General features: G+C 34.5%; 1 protein-coding gene across 5 annotated transcripts in view; it reads left to right on the plus strand.

Moving 5' to 3' along the window:
• Nucleotides 1-18,381: 18,381 nt before the first annotated feature.
• CDH19 (cadherin 19) overlaps nt 18,382-23,483 on the plus strand; it is a 116,214-nt gene continuing 111,112 nt past the window's right edge. For 3 of the 5 annotated variants that reach the window (XM_048289417.1, XM_048289418.1, XM_048289415.1), the window contains exon 1: nt 18,383-18,522. The gene's annotated coding sequence lies outside the window, so the exon portion shown is untranslated. Of the gene's footprint in view, nt 18,523-23,483 lie in introns of all 5 variants that reach the window. The other 2 variants (XM_048289421.1, XM_048289422.1) reach the window with 2 other exon arrangements.

Below are 23,483 nucleotides of genomic sequence, written 5' to 3' on the forward strand. Positions count from 1 at the left end.
ATAGTATTAAAACAGTAATTAATTTAATCTTGTAAGAATCTTACTGTCAGTGTTTCAGGCTGTTTGATAGTGTTACATAAACCGACCGTGACTCATAGAAATACTGCAGCACTGACACTTGATGGCAGCTGGCCCGTTCACCCTGACTTGTGCCATGCCCTGGAGTTTTATTTGACTGCCATGGTTGTTTCCCCACAATTTCCAGGTGATGCAGCCTGCCAGGGGTGAGAGAAGACATCTGTAGCTGGAGGACTGCAGTAGATTTCAAAGAGCAGCACGAGTATCTGCTCACATACCCTCAGGTCTGTACTGCGGTCAGATTTCTGACTCTGGCATGAAGCAGTAGGGCTTTGTAGAGATGACTTTGGCTGGAATAACCTCTTGGTTTAATTGGTCTGAGGTCATCATAATTTCTGAGCTCCTGTGTCTGCAAAGTGGGAAGACCTAATTTCCTAAGTGCCAATGTCTTGGCTTATAATGTTAGCATATGTCATAACTTTTCACAAAGTGCCTGCCGTCATTCTTTCCAGATTTTGTAAACGTGTCTTTATTTTTATATTCTCTCAAGTCTTGAATGATCTTTATGAATGCTTTTTGTTTCAGTGGTCCAAGAGATTAATGGGTGACCAGGAACAGAAAGGTAGGAATCCACTAAGCTTTTCTCAAGGAGAATTCTTTGCTCATTGTCTGTATGTGACCCGACCACAATACAAAAGGTGAGTTAGGTGGCACAGCAGTTGATGTCCAAAGAATATAAAACTATAACGACTTGCATTTGAACAAATTCTGGAGTGTAGCAACACCATTACAACTGATTAATATAGTCAGTAATGTAAGTGAAAAGAATCATTACTGTGTTACCCAACTAGTAACATTTTATATAGACTTTGTTAATAAATCAATAAAATACTATTATTTTCCATAGCCACAGGAGGATTAGTAGTAATACCCAGTCACTTGAAAATAATGAAATAAAACAAATATAGAGATGTTGAATTATTAAAGCAAGGAAAGATTTTAAGAAGTAACTACTTTATTAGTTAAACAAATGAAATGCAGCTAAACAAAAAACAAAAAAAATTTAAGTTACCCTTTCCCCAAAAAAACCTCTGCCAGGTTTTTTGAGCCAGTTGAAATTTAAGCCAGTTTAAACCCAGTTTTTCCTGGTTGTGGCTCAAGGATTTGGGTTTTTTCTTTCCTTTTGTTTGTTAATGTTATTTTCCTTTTTCTTTTATCTTATTTCCTCTTTTATTCTCTGGCCTGTGTTATTTCTTTGTTTTTCTTTTTCTTTTTCTTTTTTTCTTTTTCTTTTTCTTTTTCTTTTTCTTTTTCTTTTTCTTTTTCTTTTTCTTTTTCTTTTTCTTTCTTTTTCTTTCTTTATCTTTTTTTTTTCCTTTTCCTTTCTCTTTTTTTCTTTGGGGTGGGGAGTGGGAAATGGTGGCATTAAACCTAACATGGCATTTTGGTGTATCTTAATGTCCTATTGAATGTGACATCGGGAATATAGTTTTATTTTGGTAACAGGAAAGATGACCTTTTCCTGATTGCATGGAATTTACAATGAAATGTAAAAACCCCCCATGCTGATGTACCATAAAAAATCTCAAACTGTGTATTGCAGGGTAGACCAAAACTCAGACTCCTAAGAATGTATTAACATGACAAATTTAATAGAAGCATAGTAATAATAGCTAATAATCCAATGTGTTACTTGTAAATTCTAAATTATTACAATATAATGCAGCATTTTTAATACATTTGTATAGATATGTGTGTGCACATGTATATGCATACATATATATATATCCATACATGCATATAATTATCACAATTTCAACTCACTTCACTTTCTTCAAGGCAAGAAAATTTTTGAAAAGAGCAAATCAACAGAGATGGACCAATACCTTTGGAAATAAACAGATTTGGAAAATTACATTGTAAAATATCTTTTAACAATTATTTCCTCTCTTTATAACAATAAAGGTCTTCAAACTTGCAGCTGTATTTATTACTTTCCTTTAAGCTGTTCTATTTTCTCCTGTAGATTGTTTTTATTTTTATTTACTAGGAAAAGACTCAAAAGCTTTTTTTGAAATCAGATGATTATATTACTCAACTTTTTTGCTCTATGCTGCTTTATTTCTTCGAAGTTCTGCCTTTCCATAATGTGTGACAGAGAAAGAAACTCTGGTCTTTTGAAAGCTTTATCTTAGAAAGATTTAAATCCTTACTTTATATTTTGCATGAGATTAGCACTCACTATAAAAGCCGTATCTCTGCCTCTACTATTGTCCCTTTGGGCTTTTGCATGTGGACACTGAAATTTTGTAACTTGCAAAGAATCGTTTATCAGATTTAAGCACAGAGTAGCTTCCAAATGTTATTATAAAAGAAATAGGGTCACTGCTGTAAACTCTAAGACCTTATTTGATTTATCAATAGCTCTATATTTAATTTTATTGTTGAAAATTTCTTACCCATGCTTTCTGATTATTGTTAAGGATAAATGCTTGCCCTCTTGAGGTTGTATTTTTTATTTTCTATCATGCCAATTTTCCTTTTTTCTAGCATGGTCATCTGAGAATTTAAATCAACGAACAGAGAACAACATTTTCAAGTCCTTTTTCCTCATCGACCTGAATCCTTTTTTCCCTGCAGTTAAGGAGAACTGTGGATTATCTATTGGCACTTAAAACCTCCAAAAAGCTCCCAATACATTTATTCTCATTAACGGTTACCTCTATATTCTCTGTATTAGAGATGGCCCACCAGCTAATCCTCTCTTTCAGCTAGCAAGTTCAGTGACAAAAAGCGTCAGTTTCATCATTTTTATTCTGAACTCCGCTCATTTTATTTATGAATAGTTCCCACAGAAGTCGTTTACAAATGGTATTGCCTATAGGACATGTATCCCGCTGCTGGTTTTGAGGACTCACAAGTGACTTAAAGGGACCCTACTTTTACTGCCTTTCCCAACAATTTTCATATCAAACTACATTCCAAACTACAGACAAAAATCTGCTTAAACTGTTTGTCTCCTGCCAGCTCTACTTCAGCTCTGAGGGTTGAGCTGCAGTTCCTCTCTATTTAGTAGTACTCACTAGTAATAAAATGCTAACAGTTTTACACCACAATCTATTCACAAAATTTAGTTGTTCTGTTCATATTTATTGATTTCAAATTAAAATTTCTGATTTATACTAGGTCAAAGTGGAACTATTTTTATTCCAAGGTACCTGTATACTTGTGTCTACATCTTTAATAAATTTTTTCTACTTCCTGAAGTTGACACTATGAGGTAATTTAGCAAATAGAAGGAAAAAAAGAATAAGGAAAGGTAAGTAAAAGGTCCCAGAAGTGTTTATAGAAATTCCTAATTTCAGAGAAAGAAAATAGATGCACTGGCTTGGATGTTCAAGGACCCACAGCTGATGGTGCCTTTCAGCACATAACCAGGAACACAGCCACAGACATGTAGCCAACAACAAGCAAAAGGACATCAAGATTTCTTCTTCTCTCTGAGATTAAGCTTCATTAATCAATGAGTTAAAATATTACTGAAGTGCCAGAATGAGAGGGGGCAGGCAGCCTATGTTGACTATGTTACTGCATAGGTCTTATTTTTATCCAAACCAGGTTCTTGGAATGGTAAAAGTATTTGTCCATACAGTGAAAAGAAATAAGAATAAGACAACCCTCTCCAAAAGATGAATTCACTTGAATTGAAGAAAATAGTGGTACCCCACTGCACAAAGACAGCAAAGAGAAGGAAACCATTTTCATGCTTGCTTGAGAAATACGGCTTATTCTCAGTCTGCCACAACCATATTTTATCACTTGAATACCTCTTAGTAATCTAGTGCTCTGTAGAAAGAAAGTAAAATTCCTAACACTCTTTTTCAAAATCTGTAGTAATGGAACTCTTTGGAAAGACTGTGGTACTTTTTGAAAATAGAGGAAATTGTTCAAGACAGTCTTTTCTAAACCAAGCATATATAGCACAGTATCGTAAACTTTGTTTCCGTAAGGCTTTCTCGCATGTTTCATTAAATCAGACTTTCCTGTCTTAGAACCTTGTTTTGGTTCCTAGACTAGGATATTTTTCTTTTCACTTAAATTAAGTCCTCACCTTCCCTGTACAGCTGCTAAGTCTATCTAGTTTCTGTTGCAGCAGATTACCTCCTGACAGCAGAATTTCATTGAGCTGGCTCTGAAAAGCCCCTCAGAGATATAACAGAAAACAGCAGTTTGACTAACAGAGATCTCTTCTCATGTTATCAGTTGGGGAAGGGAATACCTCATGGCTTCAAAGAGTTTTACAGGGGCCACTGAATGCTCAGTAAAACCCACAACACTCTTCTGCCCTAGAGAATTAACAGTTGCAAAATGAACTTGAAATTCAACATCTAATTTAAACTCATGACTTTACATGTCTACGCATAAGTTCCCACGTGTACTAGGCATCTAAGCTCCTGTTACAGTTGTTGTTGGTATATTTTCCAATGTTTTGAGCTTGTTTTGTACAATGGAAATAGGGATTTCATTAGTGAGACTACAGCGTAAGCACCCTTCAGAGCCATTATATGAAGGAGATAACTTCTTATAGCTCCTGGAAACAATATGTTGACCAATTTGCTAGTAATTTAATAGCTTTTTCTTTTAGTTCTGGAGTTCAGTGGCTCAATTTTTACTACTTCAGCAAAATGAGCAGCTGCCATATCTATGTTTAATATGGTTCACAAATATTTGACACAAGCTAAAATTCAGCAAGATTACTGTTAGAATCCTGTATACCAAATTTAACAGAAACTCATGGTTTATTGAAAAGTCAGTTATCAGACTTTCTAATTAATTGTTACTTTAGGTATCCTAAAATTTCTAGTTTTGATATAGAAGGGGAGTATATTATTTTAAATTCTAAGTTATAGCATTTATAAAATGGGAGGAGAGCAATATAGCACAATTAGGATGCAGACTCAATCTCTATGAAAACTCAAGGCAAACTTTTAATGTAGTTTTTACTTTGATTTTCTCTCAATATTTATATTTCCTGGATGAACAAAGAAATAGAGATTTGTAATCAGTTTCCTAACTGGGACTAAAAAATAGTCCAAAGGTAAGGCCTCTAGTCACTGCGTTCACTGTTGGAGTATTCTCCATTAAGTGCAGGTAACCGTTAACATTTTGGGAAGGTATTCAATCTCTATTAACTCAGTCTCGATATTGTGAGATTCATCCAGCCTTAATCAAAGAAGCCTTTACACTATGCATGAGGATAATCTAGTATAAAAATTGCAGCAGGGTATCTTTTAAGGGGGAATACAGAGAGTATGACTACCTCAAGTGTTTACAGAAACAAGTTATCTTAGTGGAGCTAATAGAGTCTATGATATAGTCAGAAAAAGAATGCCAAACATTTATCAGGACTTATGAAATTAAAACAACCTGTAAATATGGTTTATAATTAGAAAATGCATATTATTTGCACATATCTTTACGTTTTGCCTATAAATGTTCTATCAATGGATGTGTTTAATATTATTTTACAATCAGAAATTAAACAAAACAATCACTTCTTAATAGCAGTCTACAGTATTTCACATTGAATTGTAATTATGCAGTTAGAATACCACTGCACTATTTTATGAGACTGTAATTTGGTTCCAGAATGGATAAACTGTAAGACCAAGGGATAAATAGGCCCATGTGATAAAGGGATAAAAATTATTTCCTTATAAAACAGCACAGAGGAATTGGTGTCTCTACTACACTGAGAGGTTGTGTTCTTTAAAAAAGTATGTCCCTGACAATGCTTGGTCCTTTGTTTGTTCCATAATAAGATGCCCTACATATGTCACAGCTTTGGTGGAAATGTTGGGCACTTAACAGGACACTGTGTTCTGTATTCCTGGTGTCTGAGAAAGAAAGCCTAAGAGCCTGGACACTTGATTGACTTATTTCCTCAATAGTATCAATTAATTTAATGAGAGATATCATTTCTTTCAAGCTTTAAAAAAAAAAAAAACAAACCTACAGTTCAGGCATACGTAAATCACAGATTTGGTTTCCTTTAGGCTAGGTAATAAAAAAAACTAATGCAAAACTAACCACCTAGACAATTACTGTAAAACATTAAGGTCATTTATAAAACTATATTTTTTTGCTGCAATTTGGAAAGGGGGAAAAAAAAAAAGTGGGAAGAAAAATCTAATCTTTCAATGCTGGTGTTTGCTCTCTGAAGAACTGTGGGATTCAGGACACACCTCTGTATTTCCTCCTTTGATTGTTTTTGTACCTTTTTATCAGTGTTATGAAATAGATCACCTTATTTTGAAACACCTTTATCCTCTCATTATATCTTAGAAAGCACTGGAATATAAGTTTCTGGTTGCATTCTGGCTTCTCTTCAACACAAAAGCATTACAAGATGCTGTATGGTTGAATTAAAGATACAGGGGAAAAAATGCTTTGACTTCTGAGAGATGGCAGGCTGTGGTCATTCTGAATGACTAGATAGTTGAAATATTCAAACAAGCAGAAATGTTTATTAGATGTAAGGCTGTTTTTCAGCAGCAGTAAGTGAATGGATTTTTCAGGAAAATATATGAACAAAAGTTCTGATCACTAAAAACATTTTGAGAACTCCACTCCCATTAGCTGTATACTGAAAGTGTCAGAAGTAAAATTCACAAACATAAGAAAGAGTTGGAGCTGTACTTGCAATCATAAGTTCACATTTTCTGAACTTCATTCACAATAAATACTTTTGTATGACATTTGACCTTTTTGTTTTCTGTATTTAAAGGAGAAAATTATAGGTAAAGTTAGTTCTTCTAACTAGCTGAAAACCTCAAACTTCAGAAAACTATCAATTTAGAGTGCGTAGGGTTCATATAAGTTTCACCTTGCTCTGTGTTTGTTGGTGGTTTTTATCTTTAAAAATCTGCAGAATTCTTTGATCAGGTATTTGAGTGTACTGGTAGATCGGTAACTCTCTTCAACAGGGTTCCAAATTCTGCTGTAAAGCATACAGAAGTCATCTCTTCTGCACAGCTCTGCACATTCTCCTAGCCTTACTGCATTTCTCAAGTTTTACAGGGGTTGAGTGCAAAATCAATGAGTTTTTATAACTAAACTAAAAACAATGAAAGGCCCCCAGGAAATTCATTCCGGTGTCATTACAGCAGTGAATTGTAATTTTTAATCAACAAGATTAAAGGCAAAAAAGATAAAACAAAGCACCATTCATTCTATGGCAATTTTCAGTTTGGAAATGGATGGGCTACTAGAAATGTATTTCATTGCATTTATACATTACTGTCATTAATGAGAAAATTATTATTCTGAATAAAACCATGTGTAGACTGTTTTTGAGTAAGGAAGACAGAAGGACTGTCTTTTAGAATATTGCCCAGAAATGCAAGTTTGCTTGTTTGTGTAGAATATAGGAGGAGATAACTTTAAACAGGGTCAGTCTTTCTAGTTTAAAGTAGCTTAAATATATCTCAAAATTCTCAGATGCTCAAAATACCACTGGTATGGAAATACCCATATTTCTAATACAGGGCAGTTGAGGAGGTAGCTTACATGTAATCAGCTACTGAAGGTCTAGACTTTCCATATAATTTTACTTGTATAAATAAAAGACTTGTATTTTTAGACTGCAACATGTTACACTTTCCCTCCAATGTCAAAAAAATTCTTCCATTAATTTATGATTTTCATATGTATTTATAAATTATTGTATTTATTGCATAAATGGTTTTTTGAGAACAGGGTGTGGGATTTTTTGTTTTGGCTTTGTTTTGTTTGGGGTTTTTACTGTAGAGTTACTTGAAAACCAGGATGTGTGAAATCTAAGGAAAATTTGCCACATTTAAGACAATGTAGTAGAGGAAAGTGAAACAAGAATATTTTCATCTTCACTGATTCCTTTTTTTTTTTCAGAAGAAATTCCAAGAGAACACTCCTTTAAAATATATTTTGTAAATTGAAGATCAAATACATAAAGTACTGGTATCCTTGGAAACTTATTTCTGTACAGGATTAGAAATTTGAGCTGGAAAATCATGGTTTCACAAAACGTCAATAGCACCTTTTTTCAAGAATCAGCTGAGCACTGAGCAAAATTCCCTTATTGCTCAAAAATCATGGTAAAAAATGGAGGCGTAGAGAACTATTAAATGAAGGTATGACGTCTGAATACTTACCTTAACACTGTCAAATAAAATATTGTGATAATTGTCTTCACTAAAGTACTTGTTTCATTGTCCACCTTCAGCCGCCAAACCACATATTCCTGTGTTGACTCATAGGGGAAGTTGTTTCCTAAAATAAAAAAATAAAGGCTGAGGACAACAATAAAAAAATAAATCCAGGTTTGCATTTTTAATATCAAATGTTACAAAAATATAAAAATATACTCCCTTCATAATTGTTACTCGAAATGTTGATTTCATTCAGGCTATTCTATGCAGAAGAAATGCAGATGCCATGTGGGTCGATACTCTAAATATTATATCGCTAGAAGATATACACTCTTCAAGAAACAAATACAGATGTAAAATTCAGACTAGAAAATATCCTGTGATATTTATATACTACCTTCCAGAATTTTGGAAAAATAATCATTTATTAAAGGCACATTACATTAGTATTGAAATGGCTATCACAGAATTTAAAACCCTCTCAATTATAATGTGGCTATATTGGTACACCTAATTTGAAGTTATTTAAGATTAAAATTCATCATACTGAATTAAGACTTGAACTTTAAATTAAAAAATAATGATTCTTGAGTATATATGTTCATAGTTTAATTACGTTTCCAATATGAAACTGGCATACAAAAATAGGAATCCAAGCGGAAGTCATTATAATATTTTCCAGAAAAACCTTTATAAGATAATTCTAATTAAGTCACACGAAGCCCTGGCTAAAAAAGGGAAGTTGAACCACAATTATGATTAGATATACCATCTGAATTATGACTCTTACTTTATTTCAAAATCTGTATTTCTGCTCTACACTCTTAAAGACAAGAAATTAAAAACATTACCAAATAAACTAAAACAATGACAAAGAAAGTAAAAAACCCAGCAAACTTAAAAACCCAAGAATTTACTATACATTTAAGAAGACCAAGTTAAAAAATTAAACTTTTGAATTGTTTTTGGTTTGAAGCAACTTCCTAATAAGTGGCAGAACTGTTCTTATGGCTGAAGAGTGAAATGGGGGCAAAACTCAGTCTGAAACAGTTTTGTATACACAAGAATACCTTGGTTTTATCCTTTCATCATTCAATCTTTTTTATTTCTTTCCAGCTATGGGCTGGAAACCATATTATAATCTCTAATATATGATATATAATATAAATATATTGCATTCATGATATATTACAAAAATAACATATGTATAGAGCACTTAGGTCTCAATAGAAATTTTATTGCAGAAATACCGGAATTTCTGTGCTTGTACTGCTTATTGCACAGTATTTTGTGTCATGGCCTCCTAGTCAAAACTTACTATTTTCCTTTATAAATATATAAGGCTAGCAAAGCTAGATATAGGCTTTTGTGTTCTGCAGTTTATGGCTATCAATGACATTTGACATGCTATATTGTATCAGGCTTGAGATTTAAGGTGTAGCTATGTTTTATGAGAAATTAATTTAAAGTGAATAGTAATGAAATCACAGTTCTCATGGTTTCTCTAGTGTTTCAGTTTCTCGCTGATTTTGCAAGAATTATGAACGAAACACACTTTTTTTTTTTAACTTGGATATCTAAGTCCAAAGATTTTCTTTAGCTGTTTAATACCACCAAACTCCTATTTTCGATTCCCTATAAAAAAAATGAGAGTTTTTGTCAGAAACTATAGGCATTGTAAGAGAAGCAATATTAGGTAATTTTATTTCACTTAATTTTCAGCAATTATTTTCCAGCACTGTGTTGTTCTAAAGTACCATCCCAGCTGAAGTACAGATGTCCTCACAATCTTCAATTCTTACATAAACCAAGAAATTAATTTAAAAAATAACTCACTTATAATCATAGGCCATCCTAGTTCAGATTTTATCAGTTGGCCCAAAAGAACTAGATTTGGCCTAATTCAGGATAAATCCTTCTCAGCTCTGTCCCCTGCTTTTCTGCAGAGCTACTGTCTTCTAATTCACAGTCGGTGTTACATTCCTTCTCCTTTCCAGTCAAATAAGCTCTTTATCTCTTTCCGTTAGTTTGTGATATACAGTTTTCTGTCCATCAGTGAGGCCTTTGTGGGGCCACTTGCCTATTTCTATTGTTTTTCCCTCCATTTCATGTGTTCAGATTTTGAGTGCTCTTTTTAACTTACAGAATAAGGACTGTCCACCATGCTGAACTCTTGATAAGTTTGTAATTCTCTGATATGTTGGAAACCCACTAGAAGGCTACAGGAAATTAAAGATGGATTTGATGTGGTAGAATTTATGGAAAAGGCTGTTTACAGATGTTTTCATCTCTATATACAAAAGAAATAAATTGATTTGGATTCCAACAGTAAGTAATTAGAAAAATAGTGAACTAGAAACATTCTTGATCAAAAAAGAGGAAGGGAAAGAAGGACTGTGACACAATAATTTAGAATTTTTTATTAAAATTATTTGGATTTAGATTCACTGTGAGGGAGTAATAGGTTTTAGTAATTAAATTTTATGTGTTTAAGTATCCCTTGATTTTAATCTGTGCATTAAGCAAGTGCAAAGTTGAATATTGCATATTAAAATGCATATCTCTATAGGAATTTGATCTAAAATTGATTAGGAAAATGTATTTGCAATTATACATAGATAACATACATTCAAATAGATGTACACTGAGGTTGCTTCAGTGGAAGAAAAAAAATTAAATAATTTAAATAATTAAAGCCTGAAAAATACATTATATGCTAATGCACAGAGAAAAGAAGGAAGAACATCCACTCACTGAAAATTCTGAAAATATTATTTTACTTGACAAGGCATCATCAATCTGAAATGTAGCTACTTTAAAAAATATGTGTAAATTTATTTTCAGGTATTGTATATAGTAGTTAATCTCCCCTTCACCTCTTGTGATTTGAGTGATGATTTCAAACTAAAATAATATTTCTGCCTATACCAAAGAAACAGGGGAGTCTGTCTAGCAGACATTACACAAGAAACTGAAACTGACTGTAAAGTGCTGTGGAATGCATATAGTAAACACACAGAAAGAAATTAGATTATCTTCCCCTCACCTTTCTTTATAGAAATATGGTCTGTTTCTTGTAAAATATAACAAGAGCAAGCACAATGTTTTCAAACTGAAGTAATATTAGAGATGATAGTATTCCTTAAGACACTGATCTAGTTGATTGTATTATCTAACCCAGAAAAGCAATCTGCCACTGCTTCAGAACTGCAGATGAAAAATAGCAACACTAGAAAATAAGGATGGACTAAGGAATAATAATAATAAAAATCAAAACCAAAACACAGCCTATTTTTCTATGCAGAGAAATCCACAGGAGGCCACATAAACTGCTTTGCAGCGCAAAAACCACATGTATACTCCACTTCTTTCTCCTAATAACAGAAATACAATATAATTGAAGAAGAAATCAACCTGTTCTTTCACAAAGAGAGTCAGCAGGTAATATATTAAAAAAATATTTTAAAGCATTTTTACTACTTGAGTAAGTTTTAGATTCTTTTTTAAAAAGGTAGTGCAGATGGAAAAAGTAAAATTAGACAAATGATTCTAAAAATCAAAAACAATGCTTTCTTTCAAGCCTTTAGTTTCCAGAACCAGATTCTGTCGGCCTATGTAATTACAATTACTTGTACAGAAAATCAGAATTATAAGTTCTTTTACTGGAAGTGATGTCAGCCTCATTTGCTGTCATGAAACAGAATGACCAGAAAATAAGGTCATCCAGAACGGAAAACAAGTTTGTTTTCTTCTCTACTTTGCTGTTGACTCTTAAGTGCTGAACCAACGTGTGAGCAATGCTAGAAAAATGAGGCATTTGTCATTTAATAAGCAAAGACCCAAAGTTTAAGAAGCTGAGAGAAAGGAAGAAACTTTGGAATATGTGGGGGAAAAAGAGTGGCGTGGAAATCTTTCTGGAAATATGGGAAAATATTAATAGTACAAGATAGAAAACCAACTGTGAGACTATTACACAGTGACTTCTGACACATGGAACTAGTGTGGGGGGTGTAGATACATAAAGTGATAGCTCTTGTGAACTGCAAGAAAATAAAATTAGAGTAAGCAGAATACTATTTTTGAAAGATAATCTATGCTCTAAGAGTTTGAGAATTAAGGTAAAAAACCTTCTTCTCAAACAGTGCACTTTTCTTTGACTATGCACACAGCCTCATTTTCTATAATTTATAATAGAGTCAGAAAAAAAATGTGAAGAAAAACTGTTATTGTACACTTTTGGTTTATGATCATTTTTTAAGCACATTTAGGCAGTTCTGTGGAATCCATATAAATGGCTGGAGTGTCTAGGCAGTCTGACAGCATTATTTATAGACAACAGCAACAGCTGGGGACCAAGCTATCTTGCTTGATATGTCTCTGTCTCCAACTGCTCTGAGTGGTGACTAATAACTAGGGTTAGTGAAGTTGCGAATGCACTGACATTAAACAAGAGAAATGACAAAAAGAAGGGGAAAGGCATACAAGAAAACAAAACGAAATAAAATTAAATGTGTTCTGTAGGAAAACCAGAGCACAACACAATACATTGTAGCTACTCTCTCTGAACATTCTGAGTATTGCATTTTCCATGCAAAGTGTTGACAGCCTTAGAATCATCCTGCTTTCACCTTAATTAGGGAACTCCACAAAAGTTTACTGTAGAGGAGCCTTTAATTTATTTTCAGTTTGTAGCAAGACAGGTCCTTCTGGGATTTTCACCATAGTAGCTTTGTATCACTTGCTGAAAGAATGTGTCTGTTGTCAAATTTGTGTTACAAAATGAGGAAGCCTAAATGTAAGAAGCAGTGGAATTCCAAAGCAGTATAAAGCATGTTGCTTAGTGCTGTCAATGGTTTATCACTGGTGTCCTCTGTTTGAATTTATAGGGAACAAGATAATCTAATACAAAATAAACTTCCATCAGACAAAAATCCCCCAAGACAGAAGTCAGGGACAAAAATTACTGTATGAAAACTTTAGATAGGAATTAATATTTTACAATGATCATATCTTTAGCGCTTTCAGAAAATTTTCAAATTAGTGAAATATTGTTATTTTCTGAAGATCATGTTAATACATGTAGTCTAGTGGAATAGAAGGAGTCAGGGATTTTTAAAATTTATTATTAGTCTCAAGGGTTAACATGAGCAGACCTAGCAAAATCACAGCAAAAAGATCAGAATTGCAGAGTGACTGATAGGTGTCTGGATCAGTATGAAGTTTGAATGTTAATATCTGCTTTTTCTAGCAGCTTTACCACAGTTCGTGTGCAGACAAGAAAACTGCTGCCCTTTGAATATGACATTAAATATCACAGGAAGCAAGTTGGCATTTTGTTAGTTCTCTTCTTATCCCTCCTGGATGTTTGCTAATGGACTGAAATCCTCACGACAACAACAGTAGGAGAAGCTACTCTTCTCCGGATCTCAATCCAGAGACTTTTGCAAGTATGTAAAGAGAGTTTCAAACACTCAGTGTGCACCGTCTGTGGAAGAGATAATGAAAAACGGATGTCTTCTGAGAACTTCAGGCATCAAACAGTGATCTGTATGCTGAAGGCAAGTTAAAAAAAGTAGAAGTTGAGTTAAGGCATGTAAGTTTAACTGTTAAATAGAATGGCATGGCATTTTATAGAGTGAAGGTAAGATTTTTCTCAATTTTTTTCTTAATCTAAAACTTTCCTTAGGCGGTAAAGTATCTTACTCAAGCTGTAGATTTTAGGGCAATAAAAAGCTATATTCTCTCTTCTGAAAGCTGACATATTAAATTGTTTTGGAAGATTAGTCTTGAAGAATGTTTTTACTAAGATCCTTACATGTCTCTATGCCAGAGTAATACATCTACCTTGACATATCCTGAGATGGTGGAGAAGAGTTTTCCTTCTAAATAATAAAAAGGGGAGAGATTCATGTGGTTTTATATATACATGTGTGTGTCTGTGTGTTTTGCTTAGTATATCTCGAAATTCAACTGAGTATTGAAGGGTCAGTTATTGAGTGTGGAAGAATCACACCTGAAAAGGCTGGAGCAAAGAATTACCAGAGCCATCCAGGAAATAAGTCACAGTCCTTCCTGTCCTGACTCCTAATTCTATTATAATTACTGTGAAATGCAGTAAAATTTTCTGCGTTCAGAAATAAGTATTATTTGCCTTTTTTAATGTGCACAAACCAGAATTTTAGGCCCTCACACTGAAATTTCTGTGACTTTTTTCTGAAGGAAAATTTCCATGTTTAGTCTGAAAATGTTACTCTGTATAATAACTCTGCATAGTAAATATATGCTCAGAAAATTAAAGATTATGAATTTATCAAATCAATCTAAAATGAAATTTTTCCTTCTCTTTATTTCAGTACTGACTGCAGAGTAGTCAAAACTTAAAAAGTCTTTGTATACTTAGGAGATAAATTAAGAAGAAGGAAAATTATGAAGAACTTGGTGAACATGTTTGCTGTATAAGATGCACTGCAGTAATACTTGCTTTGAATTTTAAGCATATTGGTAAACTTGTCTACAGTGGTCATTATCCCATTAAACCATTATAAAATAGTATATCCCATTAATCACTATAAATAGAGAAAGAAACACCTTCAAAATTTTCTTTTCATATGCAAGTGTTGGGCAAATGCAGATGTTGAGGAGGATTAACTATTTTATCATATTTTCTACTTCATACAGACATTCATACATAACTACCATCAATTTCTAAAATTATTTTTGGGGTTAAAAATAAATATCAGCACTTTGATGGGACTCGGGAAGATTTCTATAGGTTTCCATGAATTTGAAGGGCCATCAGAGTGGTCCCTTGGTGAGAAAGGTGTAAAAGAACAAGTCAGAAGCAATGGGCCATAAGAAACACAAGATAGGGGTTTCCAAGAAGCCCTTGTTTCACATTAGCGTAGTGTAGCAGCAGCACCTGAGTACCCTGGGATCTCTAAAGGAGAGATCAAATAGAGGGGAAAAAGGATCTGTGGGCTATTAAATCCAGAGAAAAGTTAGAAAGACTTTAGGGCAATAAACTGCTCAGAATAAAATCATAATTACTCTCAAGGCATTGTATCTATGTCCAGGGCAGCATTATCTATGATAATGCTTGGCTGCTCCCTAGTTTATCATATTTAAAGTGTCTGTAGGTGCAATTCTCACATACAGTATGTTATATAAAATGGAGGACTGTGATAATTTTTCGTATAGAGTATAATAAACTAGATGGGATTGAAAAAGAATTAGGAGTGAGAAGCTTATTAGCAGCACAAGAAAGCAAATATTCAGGGTTCACTATGTTTTAAGCATAGCATGCTCCCTGCTGAAACAGCTCCCGTTTAGTGTTTCAGTTGGGAAGCAGCACATTACAATTCCTCTTTTGCTGTTTTCTTGTCTGTTAGTTTTCCTCAGTCTAGAATACAAGTAAAACACTCAGAATAAAAAAGAGGGTTTCTCTATATGTATAGCAACAAAACCATGACAAGAGAGATTGATGTGTCTATTAAAGAAATAAGTGAAGAAAATTGTATCTTAGTTTTGCTAAGGCTGTGCTTGCTGTTCTATTCCTAAATGCTTTAGAGTTCAGTACTGTGTTTGAAAAAAAAAAAGTTAAGCCATTCATCCAGCAAAATCAGGCAAATAATAATTTAGCTTCCAGGATAATACTGAAAATAGTAAAGTATTCATGTCAACACCCAGATTCCCAACAGACTATAGGTTCAATGATCAGAAACTTTCCACGTGATTACCTGACAGCTTCTTTGAGACATAGCAGAGCATAAAATAGGCTTGTGGGGTTTGTTTGTTTTGGGTTGTATTTTTTTTGATTGTATTTTTTTTCAGTGAAGAAGACCAACAAGCCATTATCTTGTAGGGATTGCCACACAGAAAGCTGAAGCACCTGGCATAATAAACATCTGGAAGATTCTAGGTATCAAAAATTTTTAAAACTACTGATAAATACATTAGGAAACATCATGGTGCAGTTTAGATGGTTGGTTACAGATACCCCTCTGCTTTTTGTCACTATTTCAGTTTTGCAACAGCCACTTGTTTACTATCAATCCTCATCAAGTCAGAAAAGTGATTTTACTGTGCAAAAACCAGTGTCTTATGAAGCAGTGTTAGGGCTACACAGGATTAACTGAAGCTAATGAATGTCAATCAAACTTAGACATAATACAGACAGGTGAAACTCTATAGATATTTTCTGTTTTCATATTCACAGTGTTTGATTCTATATTTTAATTATACTACTGGTCACCAAAATCCATTTCTGTGCAATGGGTTTGGAATGTTGCAAATGGAAATCACTTGTTAATGTCTATGATGATGGTGTGATTTTAAGCATCTTATTTAAGAAGTATTTCCTCCTATCTCTGCATAAACCCCTATCTGCCTATTATTTATCTCATCTGATCATAGAAATGATAATCACAGGGCTTCCCACTGCACTTAATATTAATAAACCACTTCACAGTGCCTGAAATAAATCAAATTTCAGATGAAACTGAAACCTTAACTAACCTGCCAAGACTTAAGACAAAGCACGTAGCTCAGAAGTGGATGACATGGAAACGTCACTGGATTGCAGAACTTGGTATTACTTCTCAGTTGTGCCCTTGCAATACCTTAGGGCAAGGCTAAAGTGGCCACAGACTTGTCCTTTCATCCTTGTGCATGGAAAGAAAATAAAAGGGGACAATCCAGATCTAGCAGCAAACCAGCATATGACAGATGACTGATGTACCTATGTCTCAGCAAATATACAGAGATACAGTTCAAGAATGATAAATAGCCTGTAGTTAAGCAGAAAATCAGTTCTCCTTGACAACCTCCATTTTTGTGATTGCAGAATAGCTATTGAAGTCCAAGGCAATAACAAAATCAACTCAAAAGAAAAAATTTGTAGCAAGTATTTTGACAGCATAATAAAACTGGAAACAGAATTAAAAAAAAAAAAAGGACTAATTTCCTTGGACTTGCAACCATTGGTATTGTCTTGTCCTTGACTTTCAAACTTTCAAATTAATAGAAGGAGTAAAGGCCTGGTTTTGGACAGATTCTTCTACAGTGGAAATGTCTTTGAGCAACTGTGAAGACAACCAGTATGTCAGGTCCCTGTCATCTCATCTATGAAGCTAATAATAAGCTCCAAAATGTCAATGAGAAAATGCAAGTTGCTCAAAAAACAATTCAGAGTGTAAGCCCTTAAATTAGATGCTCCAGCACATTTTTTGTGGTACCATCCTAGCTTGATTTTCATTATAATACTTTAGTCTTATTATACAAATCACTTGTGTAAGCATGTATATTTGAGGAGTTGTGGGATCCCTCCACTGGGTGTTGGTGTCTGTCCCCCACAACTGCAATTGAAAAGGTAAAGGTGAACATAACACCTCTGTGTGCCAAAACGTACATTTGTAATTTCCCATCTGGAGGATACCTCCAGAAACTCCCCATGTTAAGGTTAGAGTGGAAATTGAGAAATTATTCCATCTTCTTAGCTTTGGATGCATGTGACTTCCAAACAGGGAACACAGAGATCTTGAGGCAGTGTCCTTCTTACAGCTCTCAGCTGTTTTTCTTGCTATCAGAGCAGCCACAGGCAGCTTGCTTGGACACCATGGCAAGAGATGAGTCAGACCTCTGTATGCATTAGGAAGTTCCTTCTGGTTTGTACCAGAGGAGCTATCATATTGTGACACAAAACTATGTAGATATTTTTGAAGGAAGAAATTGTTTCTACCAAAGTGTAGTGTGGATAGAACTGCTGTCAGACATGTATCTAAAATGTGAGAGCCTCCAGGGTCTGAGATCTCAGGTCTGAATTCAGCATCTTGAAGGAGAAATGCCTGACTCTTTTCATTGACTAAAAATCATAGGACAATAATGTTTTTTTCCTTAGAAACCTTCTGACAATTAAGAAAGTAGGCTCCTAATTTAGACACTCATAAAAATTTTAAAACCTACTATGTTATTCACAGTTTAAAATACCATTCATGCAAAACTTATATATAGCATGTTTGCTGTCTGCCTAATATTTATTCAAAACCCTTTCCCACTGCAGCTGGGAATGCTGTTTCTAACCACCAAAGACAAGTGCAGAACACTGGGGATGTAGAACAATTGGCATTGTTCAAGGCAACAGGGAGAGCTTTCATCCAAAACACACCACGCGTCTCACAGATGCTGGTTATCTCCCAGAGCTGGTACTGATAAATGATGTACAACATGAATGAATGCTGAGACACAGCCAAGCAGAGAAAAGGGTATCTAGGAGGAATTCCTTCACAGAAAGAGGCAACTCATTAAATGAAGAGAGCAGGTACAGCATTTATTTTTCCTTTGCACATCTCTCTTCCTTCTCTCTTAAACTTGGGTCTTATTTGCTTGCGTGGTCTGTTTCAAGACAGAATCTTGGTCATGAGAGCAGCAAAACCTTTATTTCTTTGTGCCTAGGATGGGTTTATATAGGTATAGATGGTGATCGAGGGCATGTAAAGTGGTCTTGAAAAGGCGTTCCACTCTTCTGAGAAAGCAGGTGCTCACTTAAAAGGGGGTCTGTGATTCAATATGCCTTACTGTTACTCCCTCATAATGGATAGCAGGTTCCTAGTTTTCCTCCTTTCACTTTAATTTTTCATGGTTTTTCTCCCAATTTCAGAATGTCTGAGTTGTCCTAAAGATCATCTCTATTGTTTGAAAGGTTGTACAGTTTTCTAGATGTACCGGTTTTGGCTGAAGTAGTTGTTCTTTACAGTGGCTGATATGGGTCTGTTTTTTGGATTTGTGCTAAGCACGGGGTTGATAATACAGAGATGTTTTTGTTATTGCTGAGAAGGGATTACACAGAGCCGAAGCCCTTTCTGCTTTTTGGACAGCCACATTGGTGAGAAAGTTGGGGGTGTGTGGGAGGCTGGGAGGAGACACAGGTGACCCCGGGACAGGTGACCCCAACTGACCAAAGGGATATTCCAGACCATATGACATCACGCTCAGTATATAGAATGTGGGAATAAGGAGGAAGGAGGTGAGGTGTCATCATTTGGAATGATGGTGTTTGTTCCCAAATCACCATCATATATGATGGGACCATGCTCTCCTGGAGATGGCTGAACAGTTGCCTGTCCATGGGAAGCAGTGAATTAATTCCTTGTTTTACTATGCTTGTGTGTTCGGCTTTTGCTTTCCCAATTAAACATCTCTATCCCAACTCATGAGTTTTCCAGGTTTCACCCTTCCAGTTCTCTCCCCAGTCCCGCTGGGGAGTGAGTGAGTGGCTGTGTGGGGCTTTGTTCCTAGCTGGGGTTAAGCCACAACAACAGTCCAACCTGTCTCATATATTAAACTGTGTAAAGAACATTTGGAACTAATTGAAAACATGCATACACTTCACAGATGAATGCCTCAGTCATTATCTTTCAATCATGAGTCTTGGCTCTATCTATTCTTCAATATCTGGTTTTGAAACCATCTTCAAATCCTGACCTATAAGCTCAGTAGCTTGTGTAAGATCTGGAAGATAAAGAACACTTTGAGGTTTGGCTCTGCATTATGTCAGATCCTATTTATGGGGAAATATAAAAATTACAGTCTATGGTGACTACAGTGTGGCACATACTTAATAGAATAGGCATAATTTTCTCAGAAGCACTGGCATTTGAAAGCAGAAATCAAAGAATTTGCAATATGTTATACCAGGCTCTGATCTACTTCCAAATATAATAGGAGAGTTTTTAAAAGAAATCATAGACTTTTATCCACTCTGCTGTTAGGTTCAGAACCAGACAGTGCTGAGTATTAAAGTGTGATTCACTGACACTGATTCAGGAGTCACTGAGGACATTTTAAACTCACCCCAGTGTAGATGATTGTAGATCCACTTGAAGTGGTATGATCCAGCAACCATGAGAACACACAGATTTCAAAACCTTCAAAAATTGCTTGTTTTAATTTGCTGTTGATTGCTAAAATATTTTCTTTAAAAATTGTTTCTCTTTAGGCAATTGCTAACAGATATGGGGGAATGTTCTAATGAAATTTTAATTTTTTAAAAAAATTGTTAAAAGCAATATGAATAAGTGAAGAAATGTAGGTATTCACAAATTGCTTTTTCTTACACAGGAAGGGAAAAAAGGCTTTTAATTTATTAAAGTATTACACTTTGACATTTTTATATTTGATTTGCTTGTCCAAGTTTTAGTTATTTGATGGAAATTACCTTCCATTTTGGAATTTATTTCATTTTAGGGAAAAAGTATACAAATTTTAAAATTAATTATTAATTGATGAGATAAAAAATGCTGGCAATTAACAAGTTACTATCTTTTATGCTTCATTTTTATTTTCATTGCATTCAGAAGTCTTATGGGCCAGGGAAACAATACATATCTATTTCTAATGGTTTACAGCTAGGATGAGAAAAGTGAATATATTAAGAAAGATTTTTCCCATTTATTTTCATAGACTTTATTTCTCAGTTCAACTTCATGACATAAACACAGAAAATGTTACAAGTCATGTCATGCCTCCCTTGATCATTATCACTATATTCAGTTCAAAACAAGATTAACTAGGTACAAACTGGTCAGAAAGTAATTTGGCTGGTCACTGGAAGAACAATATTAATCATCAGAAGATAATATTTTCTTTTAGCCCTATTTATTCTCTGAGAATTAGTTCTAGAGATTAAAATTATTCCATGGCCAAAGTAGCTCAGCTTTAAGCAACAAAATCAATTAACCCAATTAATCACAGATCCATTTGATCAATGGAAAGCGTGATATAACAGCAGATCATGGTACTGAATGATTAATGAATTCTCTTTCAGTTCTGAGAAGACAAATAAGAGTGTGATTTTTCTGTTCCATTTCTAACAATAATTATAGGCCTCTATGCAAAATGTCACACTAGTTTTATAATAATTGACACTTTTTGATCTTCTAATGTATGCTGAGATTGAGCAGAGACTCAGGTACTTGCCCATTCCCTTCTCTCCCTTCAGTACCTGTAAGGCTGACTAAACAAAGGGACCTTGCATTCTGGGTTTGGATCATGACATGGCTGGGTCCAATTACCTCCCCTAAGCTGGCCTGCTGCAAGGGTCATGTTTTAAAATGTAAAAGAAAGGAGTAAAATCTCCTCTTTTCCCCAGGAAAAGAACACGTAGGAAGCGTGGAAGAGGAATCAGTATCCATGTCCAGTCTTTCTCTTCCTTACAGTGGAATCATATTTTTATCCTTGCATGCCACAGAGCATAGTGGTTTGGAGATTTTTTTAAGTCTGGGATACATTTAACTCTTCCACAATGGTGGTACAAAGTCCACCTCACCACAGTAATTATGATATCCTAAAGAAAAATAAAAAATGAGTGAAAGTTTTATGGCTGCTGTGAAGGATGAGTATTTGTATGCAGACAGCATGGGTTGGGAAGGTTGTTGTCATATTTTCCTATGGACTACACTATGAAATTGCAAATCTAACAGAATAAGCAACGAAAATGTATGTTTCAGAGTCTAATAGTTCTCTTCTGTAGTCTCATCCCAGAGTTATCCCTCCCATGGAAGCAAACTGAGTTGCATTTTCCTTTGAAAAAGTGGTTTTCTTCGCACTACCTGCCCAGCCATGCTTTAGTGTTCGGTCGGATGACTCAATTCACTTGTTTGTGAGATACTAGCCATAAATATTCATTCCTTGTGCCTCTTCAGGAATGTAAAGAAATACCCAGATTCCCCTTTATCAATTTGTTAAAGAACAAGATGGCTTAGTTGCCTCCACTGTAAAGCTTATTTGCCTAGAAGCTTTAGTATATTACAGTACTTAAAAATTGTACAGCTGATTCTACAAGTGCATTTATGAACAACACATCCAGCAACAGTGCACACAGTGGATGGGATATAATCCCACTCTTCCTAGAGAAGACAAACACAGCCATTAGCAGAGTTCAATCTGATGCCGGTACACACAAATCTGAATGCTTTGTCTATTTTCCTTGCAATAGACTGATGTAAGTCACCAAAAGAAATAGAAGTCATTGCCTTTTCAGTCTGTCAGGTCAATGATCCATGAATAAAGAAGCCTTCATGCCAAGAATTAGAATAGATTGGAGATCTGTTACTTTTATCTTTAGTGTACTTGAAAAAAGCCCATTATGAGGATTTGTATATGCACTGCTTTTCTTGTTGTGTTTTACTTTTTTCCTGATTATAAATCCATTTTTTCAAGACTTTCTTATATGCAAATACAGAATTAATACACTAGTGCAGCTGTAAAGGAATATTGAAGTATGCCAAATGTACACAATAATTTAAATATTAAATGCATTTTTACCAACTTTATAGGTAAAATTTTACAGTTATTTAAATGATTTATTAAAAATCAGATCTTATACTTGCACAGCATATTTATCTGAGTATAACTAAGGATAACCAAGTGAGATGAGAGAGTAGGAATATTCTCAGCTGAGACTGTCTTTCATTAAGTTTGGCTGTGGTTGTTATACCAGTGTGCAGTAACCTATCTGGGACACTGAAGATCACTTCCTGATAGTACAAGTCAGTAAAGTGAAGTCTGGTATTTCTTTAGTATAATTGGCTACATTTACAAAAGTTAATGAGTACATCCATATCAGAGGAGGATAACAAGAAGCACAGAGAAGTTCTTGTTGATTTTGATTAAAGCATTAATGACAACTCTCTTAAGTAAAGTTCTATATAAAATAAAGAAATACTCAAATGGAAAAACAAAGCAAAACAAAACTATTCGGGACTTTTCTTCAAGTCCACCAATACATTTCCAGTGCAATATTACACTTCAATTCTTCCACAGCTATAACCCTGCTTGTGTGCTGCAACAGGGAAATGACAAAGCTATTTAAACAATCATTGACAATAGGCCTTGTGTGATTATATCCTTCCACATTTAAAAAAAATTAAAAAATGATGATTTACTGTTTAGCCAATGACAACAAATCTTAACTGAAACAATTTTCTATATTTAACTCTGTTAACTTTCAGTCATCAATTGAATATTACTGTAAAACCGTATTTCTGTATTAGAAGTAGTTTTCTTCTTGGAAAGAAAGTTTGCATGTTCCATTTCCTGGTATGTAACTTATTCAGACCTTGCTAGTTCATTCTAAATTCAGAGACTCGTGGAAGAAATGTAAGAATCCAACAAAAAAAAGCACAGAAGACCTGAAAGATTTTGTTGTAATAGAACCAAGCATCTTATCCCAGGTAAATAGCAGGCCAAATTGCTTGAAACATCTCGTTTATTGAGATACGT

This window comes from Corvus hawaiiensis, chromosome 30, assembly GCF_020740725.1.
Source record: "Corvus hawaiiensis isolate bCorHaw1 chromosome 30, bCorHaw1.pri.cur, whole genome shotgun sequence".
NCBI classification, from domain to species: domain Eukaryota; kingdom Metazoa; phylum Chordata; class Aves; order Passeriformes; family Corvidae; genus Corvus; species Corvus hawaiiensis.